General features: G+C 45.5%; 1 protein-coding gene across 6 annotated transcripts in view; it reads right to left on the reverse strand.

Annotated features, from left to right (window-relative positions):
* Positions 1-9664, reverse strand: part of ATF7 (activating transcription factor 7) — a 108077-nt gene extending 98413 nt beyond the window's left edge. For 4 of the 6 annotated variants that reach the window (XM_073319015.1, XM_073319011.1, XM_073319012.1 and 1 more), the window contains exon 1: positions 9513-9664. The gene's annotated coding sequence lies outside the window, so the exon portion shown is untranslated. Of the gene's footprint in view, positions 1-6278; positions 6507-9512 lie in introns of those variants that run through there. The other 2 variants (XM_073319013.1, XM_073319014.1) reach the window with 2 other exon arrangements.
* Positions 9665-11755: the final 2091 nt, after the last annotated feature.

An 11755-nucleotide genomic window follows, 5' to 3' on the forward strand; every position in this document is an offset into this window, starting at 1 on the left:
CAGTTATATTACAACTGCAAGAACAATGGAGAAAAATAATGTAAGAGACCCAGTGCTGCCTACTGATTATTACAGAGATAACTATGAGAAGTGCCTGAACGACTTAGGAGCCTGCATCCCACTTTCACAAGTCATTTAGGCCATGTCTACACTTACAAGCTTACAGCTGTGCCGATACAGCAGTATCGCTGGAAGAGCGCTCATGTAGCCACGTTATGCCGATGGAAGAGAGCTCTCCCATCAACGGAATACCACCAGCTCAATGAGTGACGGTAACTACATCGGTGGGCAAGCATCTCCTGCAGACATAGTGCTGTGCACACAAGCGCTTATGCAGGCAAAACTTGAGTCACTTGTTGGGAGGGGCTGTGTCACACACCCGAGCGACAAAAAAGTTTTGCTGACATAAGTGGTAGTGTAGACGTGGCCTCAGTCCTGTTGACTTATAGGCACTTAGGAACCTAAGTCTCAATGTAAGTCAACAGGACTGAGGCCACGTCTACACTACCACTTATGTCAGCAAAACTTATGTCGCTCAGAGGTGTGAAGAAAAACAAAAAACAAACCCACATCCCTGCACGACATAAGTTACGCCAGCACAAATGGTAGTGTGTACAGCACTATGTCAGCAGGAGAGCTTCTCCCGCCAACATAGCGATCGCTGCTCGTTGGGGGGGGAGGAGGTGTTAATTATGTCCATGGGAGAGCTCTCTCCCTTTGGCATAGAGCAGCTACAGGAGAGTTCTTGCTGCATTGGTCCAGCTGTGCCGCTGTAAGCTCTCTAGTGTAGACTTAGAGTGAGTCTCCTAAGCAACCTTTGAAAACAGGACTTTGATTCCTAAGTCACTTAAGGTATGTCTAGACAGTAACTAGACACCCTCAGTTAACCTATGCCAGTTGACTCAGGCTTGTAGGGTTCAGGCTGAGGGGCTGTTTCATTGCTATGTAGACTTCCATGGTTGGGCTGGAGAACCAGGCTCTAGGCCCCTCCCACTTCACATGGCCCTAAAGCCCAGGCTCCAGCCCAAGCCTAAAAGTCTACACAGCAATGAAACAGCCCCGCATCCCAAGCCACGCAAGACCAAGTTGGCTGGCATGGGCCAGTCACAGGCATCTAGTTGCTGTGCAGACATATCCTTAAAAGCTTTTGAAAATGTTACCCCTGGACTCTGGCCTTTAGATTGAAATCACTATCTGTGCCTTAGACAACTGCTAAGAAGGGTAAAGGCAGGGTCTTGCTAAATAGTAGAGGCTCTCCCAAGTTGAAAATAGCATATTACCATAAGAACCAGTTTTAAGTGACTTGTGGACAAAACTACTGTTAAACGTTAGACCTGACTGCACAGTGTGAGAGTTGGAGTTAAGTGAAGCCATAAGGCAGTTGTATGCGTGTGAACATTAAGTGAAAATATGTCCCCGCACCCACCTAAAACATTGCCTGTTTTTATTTATAACATATGTGGGCATTTATATGTATTCAGCTTCAAATTCTACAGTGTGGATTATTTGATGCATGGGGAGCTAAAGTGATGCTATAGTGCTCACAGAGGAGTGCAAGAGATGCTCCATTTATAAACAAGACAATGTCTAGAGACCAGGTTTGTTGCTGCATGTGTTAAACAACTGCTGCAGTTTACCTAAGAAGGAGCTACCTTTTAGCAGGGAGCAAAGTGATTACCTATAGAGGGGATCTGGAATCCTTACGGATGAAAGGCACTATGTAAGTTAGATAACAGCATCCTATGGATTATCAAAGTTTACATATTCCACAATTGTGTTATAATTGCAGAGATTCAAAACAAAGAAATAAAACAAAGATTATATGCATTTCTTCACCAAAGTACATTGTGCAGTGAACTTCTGGTTGAAGAGGAATGAATAAAGTTATCAACTGTCATGCTATTATTATGAAAAATATCCACACCTGTACTAAATAGCATATTGGGTTATTAGAACTACCTCAGATTATTAAAACTGATGGAATTTAAGTTTTAGTTTATGCTTCACTGTTTACTTTTTGAACATTGTTTAGTTTAAAACTAGACTGGTGAATCTAGTTCTGTTTAGATTTGCAATAGTGCATGGAAAAAACTTCACTGAAGTTTATGGAAGTGTAAAATACTTTTATTTTTATTTGGTTTGTGACACTCACCATGCCTGGATTTAAATACTAAATCCTGGACCTAAACTATCTGTGCACCCCCTATAAAGGAGTCAGATTTCACAAGTCAAGAATTAAGCAGTTTAAATTAGTGAAACTTACATCTACCTAGATACTACCAGTGACGTACTTAGTACTATATTTGGACTTCACCTGCCTCTCTTCTCCTTCTAATTAAATTTATCACAATGTTGACAATTTTAAAACAACCATCTTTCTATATCTGATCTAGACTATACATCCCAAATAGGAGATGTTGAGTAGACTTGACCTTCAGATTCCAGTGCAATAAGTAATGCAGCAAGGACAAACTTTTAAATTTATTAGAAGCAGATTAGTTACTCAAGTTTTTCCTGCCCAAATGTGTTATATTTCAACTTGAGGGCAGGGAAGGTGACAGTGAAACATTACCCCTGAAGAGAATCCCCAAAACAGTACCATTAAGTACTTCTACAGTGTAACCCTGATTATCTGACCCTCAAATACCCAAAACAGAATTATGTCTCATCAACTATAGTGGAAATCCTCCCAAATATTCAATGCCTCAGTTATCTGAAATTATTCAATATCCCCCAGTATAGTAAGATAATTAAGGTTGTACTGTGGTAGGTTTTTATTTTTTGCCACCATAAGTGAAAGCTTTTGCTATCAGACAAAAAGCTTATGTTCCACCTTAAACTATGTCTACACTACAGAGTCTATTCCACCATACTCTCTAGTACAGATGCCGCGTACACCAACAGGAGGAGTTTTTCTGCCAGTGTAGGAACACCATCACCCTAAATGATATTAGCTATGCCAACAGAAGTCCTCTTCTGTCAGCATAGCTGCGCCTACACTGGGGGTTTTGTCGGCTTAGCTCTGTCACCAGGGGTTGTGTTTTTATTCACATCCCTGATCAACATAGCCATGCCATTATAAGTTTTAAGTGCAGACTAGGCCTTAAGCAGCTTTTAAAAAAAAAAAGTAACAGTGGTATTCAGAACAGAATCATTTCCTCTCCTTACCCTTGCCAACACAGAGCTGAAAAATATTCTTTGTGAGCATGGCAGGCTAGCAAAATCCGAGGAACTAACTTTCAATGACATAGCAAATCCTGGTTCTGTGGGAGCACACCCTCACAATGCACTGAAAGTGGGAGCCTCACGACAACACTTCTTGACGCTCCATTCATAACTGGCATTTCAGATAAAAGGAACCTAAAAACTTTTCTTCAGCACAGTTCAATACTATAATACCTCTCTTGCCTCACAAAAAGTACACAGAAAATATCTGGAAGAGATGCACTGTAAGTTTATCATGAATAAGAAGGTAATACCAGTGGCTAATGTGGCCTGTAACTGGTAGAGAGACTTTGTTTACTCTCATGAATCAGCTTGTAATGGCTGGCAGCAGTACTTTGCCACCAGTTTATTCTTTCACATAAGGGTGGGACAGCAGAGAGTTACATTCCAGACTACTGCAGCGCTTTCCTAACAGAGCTGCATCTCCCTTTATGAAACATGAGCTGAAGCACTACTTGCTATCTGCAATCCGTAATCATACCACGTTGCCTTCTTTAGGGAACTTCACTACATACTGGGGGTTCAATTCCGTGTTGCTCCTTCTCTAGCTTATGACAGCCCATTTGGGACTGCAGTGCAGACAGACAGAATACATGCTTCAGAGAACAATGCAAGAAACTCCATGATGAACAGTTACGGAACAGGGAAAAATATGAACTTGTAGAAAGAATTAAGCTAAATTTCTCTCTCAAAAGAACTACAGCAAAAGCAAATTGTTACCTATTAACATTTAAGAACCATCCCATCTCCATGCATTTAAAAATGAGGAGTCACCCTAGGGCATGAACTTTAATCCACTACTTTAGAGATGAGACTTTGATGCCAGAAGCTCTAATAGTTGTGAAGCTAGCACCTGTAAAACACATTGTCTTCTAGAGTGAATTATTTCCCCTCTGCAAAAATGCTGCTGCTAAGGGGTTGGCCCCACACACGTTTGCACCTCTTTTGTTAAACTGGCACAATCCTCTACATAGACATTTAGGCCTGGTCTATACCTAAAACTTTAATCCACCTAGCTACGTTGCTTAGGGGTGTGAAAACCTGTCTCTCATGTGCAGTCAACCTAATCCCCACTGTAGGCGCAGCTAGGTCAAAGGAATCATTCTTGCGTCGACTTAGCTAATACCTCTTGGAGAGGTGGGTTAACTACATCAGTGGGGAAAAAAAAAAAAAAAAAAACCTCTTCCATGAATATAAGAAGCACCTATATTGCGGTGCTGCAGCAACACAGCAGCAGTTGTGCTGCCACAGTGTGGACTTAACCTTATTTCTGTTTAGTTCAACCTGTTCTGAAGCAATTTATGCTGTCCACACAGCCTTTGTACTGGTTTAACTAAATCTGTTAAAAAAAATAAAATAAAATCAATAAATAAGAACGTCTTTATTAAACCAGAGCAATTCTGTGCATAGACTAGCCTTAATTATTTCAGACCTAGTTTGCTATATCAAGGGAAATGGGGAAGAGCAGAACAAAGGGGCCACTGATTCACTGGCAATTGTTTAACTGACACATCATGGGAAATATGTCAGCAAGACAAAAGTTCAACACAGATGTTATGATCTAACATTTCAGCAACAAACATAAAATGCTGGAAGTTGAGGTTAGCAATTAATTCAAAAGGAAATGAGACTATTAATTGAAGTTTAAAATGTTGAAAAATTAGTCGACTCACCATATTAGGAGTTTCTTCAAAGCAAAAAAACAAGAAAAGGAATTGCTCTACGTTTAAAAAGTCAGTGAGAGCAGAAGGGACGCAACATCTTTGAAAAATTAGGTTCATGAGGCCAGACTGTCAAAAGAACTCACCACCCAGCAGCTCCCACTGGGAGTCACGCTTGAAAATATGTCCATTTCATTTAAGTGCCTAAATGGGATAGGAGCAGTTCTGAAAATATGGCCTTAAGTGTCTTGCCCTGGAAAAGTTCAAGTGCTAAGTAGCACGTAAAGCAAAATATCACATAGAAATACGATTCTACACATCATTCCAATATGGAATCCAAATACTGCAGTCCTCAGATGAACATGCTGCACATACCTGCCACACCAGGAGACCTGTAGAATGATACTCTCTAAGAAGTTTTACTGAGGAATTTTAAAACTTTTTACCATGAAGAGCCAACTACTGAATGTGAACAAGGAAATGTCCCAAATGGTAGCAAACTCCAATCACTTCTACATATTTCCATAAGAACTCTACTGTTGATTGCTCGTATCCCCTACCCCCATCACCCACAACAGGTAAGATTCACAACCTACCTTCTACATCCCAAAGGAGGTTGGGAACAGAGATCTAGTTTCCTTCACACAACTGTTCCCTGATATCCGTTAGCACTTCATCTCTTAAGTTGAGCAACAAGTAGGGGGAGAGTTAATAACTTCCCTATACATCAGTCTGAGAACCTCAGACTCTAGTCAACTCACTTTGCCCATTCTGGGGTTATCCTCCTCAGCCTTCCCAACCACCACTATGACCCTTATTAAGAAGAGATCTGAAAATAAAGAAATCCAATCAAAAAAGTTTGATTTTTAAATGAGATTGTTTTATTTTTCCATTTAAAAACTTTTAAAAGCAACATTTCCAATGTCAAATCTGCACTTATTGCACCTTTCACCCGACAAAAGGCTCACAAGGCACTTTACAAAGATGAGTATTAGAACTAATTTACCTATGGAAAACTGAGGCACAGGGAGCTTAAGTGAATTGCCCAGTATCACATGGCTAGAGTGACAAAGCCAGTAAAGAGAACCCAGGAATCCCAACTGCTAAACACTCCCTCCCATATCATGCTTACATTTTTGAATTTATAACCATGTGTCACAAGAACTAAGTTCACTGTAAACCACTATAATTAAATTGACAATACAAATCAGTTCAATATGTTGCTATCCAATACTTTGTGCACTGCATACCTTTGCAATCCCCATCACAGTAGGAGTCACGCCACATGGATTTTACAGCACTTCCAAATTAGCTTCATAAGAACATTGTCACACAGACTAACTGCAGTCCTTCAACCAGATTTTAAAAAGGTTAATGATAATTGCAATTTACCAAGCTGGATGCAGCACCAGGAAGAGCACTGCTGAGTCAAGATGAAGTTCATTTTCATTTGACATCTTTGTACACTATGTAGACTGTGGATGATGGGGCAAGAAGAGAAAAATCAGAGCATTAGAGAAATTCAGATACCCCTAAACTGGGAGGTGTTGCAAACACCAGGGAGAACTAAGAAACAGTAAGAAATCTAGAAACATTAGAAATAAGGGCATGCACAAAAAGAAATTCAACTTGAAATAAATGCATTTAATACTCTGGGAAATGTAAGCTAGATCATAGGTGGAAGGAAGAAGATACTTGAGGTGATAGTGGACAGTAAATTAGACAGGAGTTTGTAATGTGATAAGGAAGGGGAAAAAATGTGACCCAGAGCAAAAAGGTTATGTCCTCATCTCTAAACCTCTGATGTGAACTTTATTCAGCTCTAAGCAACCCAATATCAGCACTTACTACTGACAAACTGGAGGACATTGGGGGGGGGGAGCAATAAAGTCACTTAAGGGACTGATTTATGAAGAAACATTAAAGTAGCTACATGTGTAATTTGGCTAATGACAACTAAGATGGACACAAACTGTCTACAATTATTTGAAGAGTGAATGCCAGTGAGGGAGAAGGAGCATTGTACAAGTATAACCAAGAATAATGGCATAAATTTAACGCAAAACTTGGCTAAGTACAAATAAAGTTGTCAAAAGTTAAATCTGTTAGATGCAGGAATAGTCTCCACAAAGAAACCCTCTTGCTTGAGACATTTACAACTGGATTGTCTCAAGAAAATATAGAATGGATTAATCCTGCACTGGCCAGTGAGATGGACCAGATATCCTGAAAGGTATTTTCCTGCTCTAACGCTATGATTAAACAACATACATTTTCTCGCTCTAAATTTATCACCTGAAATATAGAGAAAATTTGACATTTCCCAAATGTCTTTGCTTGAGTACAACTGTGAAAATGGAACAAATTTGTATAATTCAATGGCCCTTCAGGTTTTGTAAACTAGGATTCTGTGAACAAGATAGCTTCATCCAATACCTGTTTGTTCACAGTTCTGAAACAGAAAGACTGGTTTTCCACCTCTCTACTCCCAATCAGATTCTGGGATTAGAAATAATTGGTCCAAATGAAGAACCCTCTCTCTAAAGAGGCTACTGCAGATACAAGTACAGTTAACCATACTTCAACAAACTTTACATCTACATTTATGGCCTGTAACTTCCATCAGTTCAACCTTCTTTTACTTCAGTGATGGTTAAACTACAGCCATGAAACTGATTATGGTTGGCCAGAATGATAAACGGTTAATATGTATTCATATGAAAGCAGCCAAATACAATTTTTTTTTTTTTTTTTAAAAGAAGGGATGTTAACCCTGCTAATAACAAGATTCCAACTTGGGCAATTATATTCTACCCCCATAAAATCCCCTTTGTTCCAGTGAAGTTATTCTTAATTTGTGTCAAATAACTGTTTTATAGAATTTGTGATTCAGAATAGCTGCTGCATTCCACACCACAAGTGACTATATAAATATAATTATTGCCCGTTCACTAAAATATAGTTTGTAAAGCACCATACAATCCCTTTGCATAGTGCTATTGGTTATGGTTAACAATGTGCTTGATGCTGTACCAGACAAACTGAAAAAAGTCCCTACCCCACAAAACACAATGATGAAACAAGACATGCTGAAGAGCCAAGAGAAAGTATGCATGTAATTTTATTAATTCATTCGTAGAAAAATTTAGTATTTAGAAGGGACCTGAATATGGAGACAGTAACTACCTGCAGAACCGGGATAGAGATGGCATTCCATGCATAGAAAGCAGCATAGAAAAAGGTACAGATAGGAGAATGGAAAGAGGTTATGAAGGATCGCAGTGGAAGTGTGTAAATTACAGCAGAGTCTGGTCTTAAAAAATCAAGTTTATTTGATTAATCTATGCTGATTTTCTATGCATCAACAAGTATTTTTATTTTCATGTAATATTTCATGTAAGAAAAGTCTAACCTGTTGGTCTTTTTCTTTTAGGGTAAGGAAAGAAAATGGGGCCCAATTAATTTTAGCAATAAAGATGAAACCCTTTTGACAAATGAGCCAGTTTGTTTAATAGTTCTAATTTACTAGAAACTGTCACCTAGTCTACCACAGTATGTAAGTGAAAGAGAAGCAATTGTGCAGTAATGGATTAAACACTCATTGCTTCAACAAGTTCTCATAGACTTTGGAAGCCCAAACTTTAACAGTGAGATAGATACATACATACATACACACACACACACACACTCCCCCCTCCTGGGAAGTGTACTGGAAGGGGTTGACTCCTCCCATCCCCAGGCAAGTTACATCAGTTATTCTAAATATCAGTAGGGTAAAAACTTAATGTTTAAATTGCACAATATATATATATTTTCTTAAATAACTGTAGTTATATATACACACACACACACACAAAGATTGTGCAATTTAAATATTAAGTTTTTACCCTACTGATATTTAGAGTAACTGATGTAACTTGCCTGGGGATGGGGGAAGTCAACCCCTTCCAATACACTTCCCAAGAGGGGGGCTGCTAAAGGGTTATTCCCACTATATCTAGTCTCAGCATTATCCTAGAACCCCATCAAGTTGCTTTTCTGACACCCCCAATCTACCAATCCCATGAGCCCCCTCTACCCCCAAGCCTGCCATCTCCCTAACTCACTCATTTTCACTAGAGAGCCCCAAGCCCTTACGCAGGCCAGGATCTCCCTACTGCACGAGGACCCGCCCCATAGCCACCTGCTGACCCAGAACAGCCCTGCTGCATAGGGACCCCCAGAACCCCCAACGGCACAGCCCAGAACCCCTTCTCATCACGGGTCCCCTCATAACCCCCCAAACCAAAGCACTCAGAGCCCGCCACTAAGGAGCCCAGGACCCCTCACGAGCAGACATTTGCACGCCCCCAACCAGCTGTCCGTGGCCGGGCCCCCCCAACCAGCCACCGCCCGGGCCCCTCGGAGCCTCCAGCAACCCTGAGCCCCGCCCATCCCTAAAGGGGTGTGACCACACCATTCCCGGACGCTGTTGGTTGCGGCGCCCATCACTCCAAGATGCCCGGTGTACCGATTGGCCGACGAGGCTTGTCACTCACGGAAGGGGCCGGTACTCTCACGAAAACTCGGGGAGGTGAGGGGGGGCCCATAGCCTACTCTGGTGGGACAGCGGGGGGCCTCGCTCACCTCGAGACCGGGGGGAACACTTGGGTTGCCTCAGGTCCGCACCTCTGCCTCGCGCTGGCCACGGAATCTCGCACTGACTCCGTCCCTCTCGAGCTGTCCCTGGGTCTCGCGCTGGGTGCCCCCTCCCTCCCTACGCGCGAGATTCTCGCGAGACGTCCAGAAGGGCGGGGCATGGATCAGGGAGAACCAATCATCAGCCCGGGATGGGGGCCAAAGCGGAGGGGTGGGCGTTGCCCGCAAGAGGCAGTGGGTGGAGGGTGCACGCCCTGTCTGCCTTCCTCAGATGAGGGGGCGTTACTGGTCGGGGTCCTCTAGGTGGGATCCCCCACAGAAAAGGCAGCGACAGTCTCCCATTCCCATCACTGAGGGGACAGTGACAGAGTCCCCCGACACCTGCCCTCCAGAGGGGACTTTGAGAGAGACCCCCCCACCCCCCACCACTGAGGGGACATTGACAGAGACCCCCCCACCCCCCACCACTGAGGGGACTTTGAGAGAGACCCCCACCACCCCCCACCACTGAGGGGACATTGACAGAGCCCCCCTGACACCTGCCCTCCAGAGGGGACATTGACAGAGACCCCCCCACCCCCCACCACTGAGGGGACATTGACAGAGACCCCCACCACTGAGGGGACATTGACAGAGCCCCCCTGACACCTGCCCTCCAGAGGGGACATTGACAGAGACCCCCACCCCCCACCACTGAGGGGACATTGACAGAGACCCCCACCACCCCCCACCACTGAGGGGACATTGACAGAGACCCCCTGACACCTGCCCTCCAGAGGGGACATTGACAGAGACCCCCCCACCCCCCACCACTGAGGGGACATTGACAGAGACCCCCACCCCCCCCCACCACTGAGGGGACTTTGAGAGAGACCCCCACCACCCCCCACCACTGAGGGGACATTGACAGAGACCCCCACCACCCCCCACCACTGAGGGGACTTTGAGAGAGACCCCCACCACCCCCCACCACTGAGGGGACATTGACAGAGACCCCCACCACCCCCCACCACTGAGGGGACATTGACAGAGACCCCCACCACCCCCCACCACTGAGGGGACATTGACAGAGCCCCCCTGACACCTGCCCTCCAGAGGGGACATTGACAGAGACCCCCACCACCCCCCACCACTGAGGGGACTTTGAGAGAGACCCCCACCACCCCCCACCACTGAGGGGACATTGACAGAGCCCCCCTGACACCTGCCCTCCAGAGGGGACATTGACAGAGACCCCCCCACCCCCCACCACTGAGGGGACATTGACAGAGACCCCCACCACTGAGGGGACATTGACAGAGACCCCCCCACCCCCCACCACTGAGGGGACATTGACAGAGCCCCCCTGACACCTGCCCTCCAGAGGGGACATTGACAGAGACCCCCACCCCCCACCACTGAGGGGACATTGACAGAGACCCCCACCACCCCCCACCACTGAGGGGACATTGACAGAGACCCCCTGACACCTGCCCTCCAGAGGGGACATTGACAGAGACCCCCCCACCCCCCACCACTGAGGGGACATTGACAGAGACCCCCACCCCCCCCCACCACTGAGGGGACTTTGAGAGAGACCCCCACCACCCCCCACCACTGAGGGGACATTGACAGAGACCCCCACCACCCCCCACCACTGAGGGGACTTTGAGAGAGACCCCCACCACCCCCCACCACTGAGGGGACATTGACAGAGACCCCCACCACCCCCCACCACTGAGGGGACATTGACAGAGCCCCCCTGACACCTGCCCTCCAGAGGGGACATTGACAGAGACCCCCACCACCCCCCACCACTGAGGGGACTTTGAGAGAGACCCCCACCACCCACCACCACTGAGGGGACATTGACAGAGACCCCCACCACCCCCCACCACTGAGGGGACTTTGAGAGAGACCCCCACCACCCCCCACCACTGAGGGGACATTGACAGAGACCCCCACCACCCCCCACCACTGAGGGGACATTGACAGAGCCCCCCTGACACCTGCCCTCCAGAGGGGACATTGACAGAGACCCCCCCACCCCCCACCACTGAGGGGACATTGACAGAGACCCCCACCACCCCCCACCACTGAGGGGACATTGACAGAGCCCCCCTGACACCTGCCCTCCAGAGGGGACATTGACAGAGACCCCCACCACCCCCCACCACTGAGGGGACATTGACAGAGACCCCCCCACCCCCCACCACTGAGGGGACTTTGAGAGAGACCCCCACCACCCCCCA

The sequence above is a fragment of the Lepidochelys kempii genome, chromosome 20 (genome assembly GCF_965140265.1).
Source record: "Lepidochelys kempii isolate rLepKem1 chromosome 20, rLepKem1.hap2, whole genome shotgun sequence".
NCBI classification, from domain to species: domain Eukaryota; kingdom Metazoa; phylum Chordata; order Testudines; family Cheloniidae; genus Lepidochelys; species Lepidochelys kempii.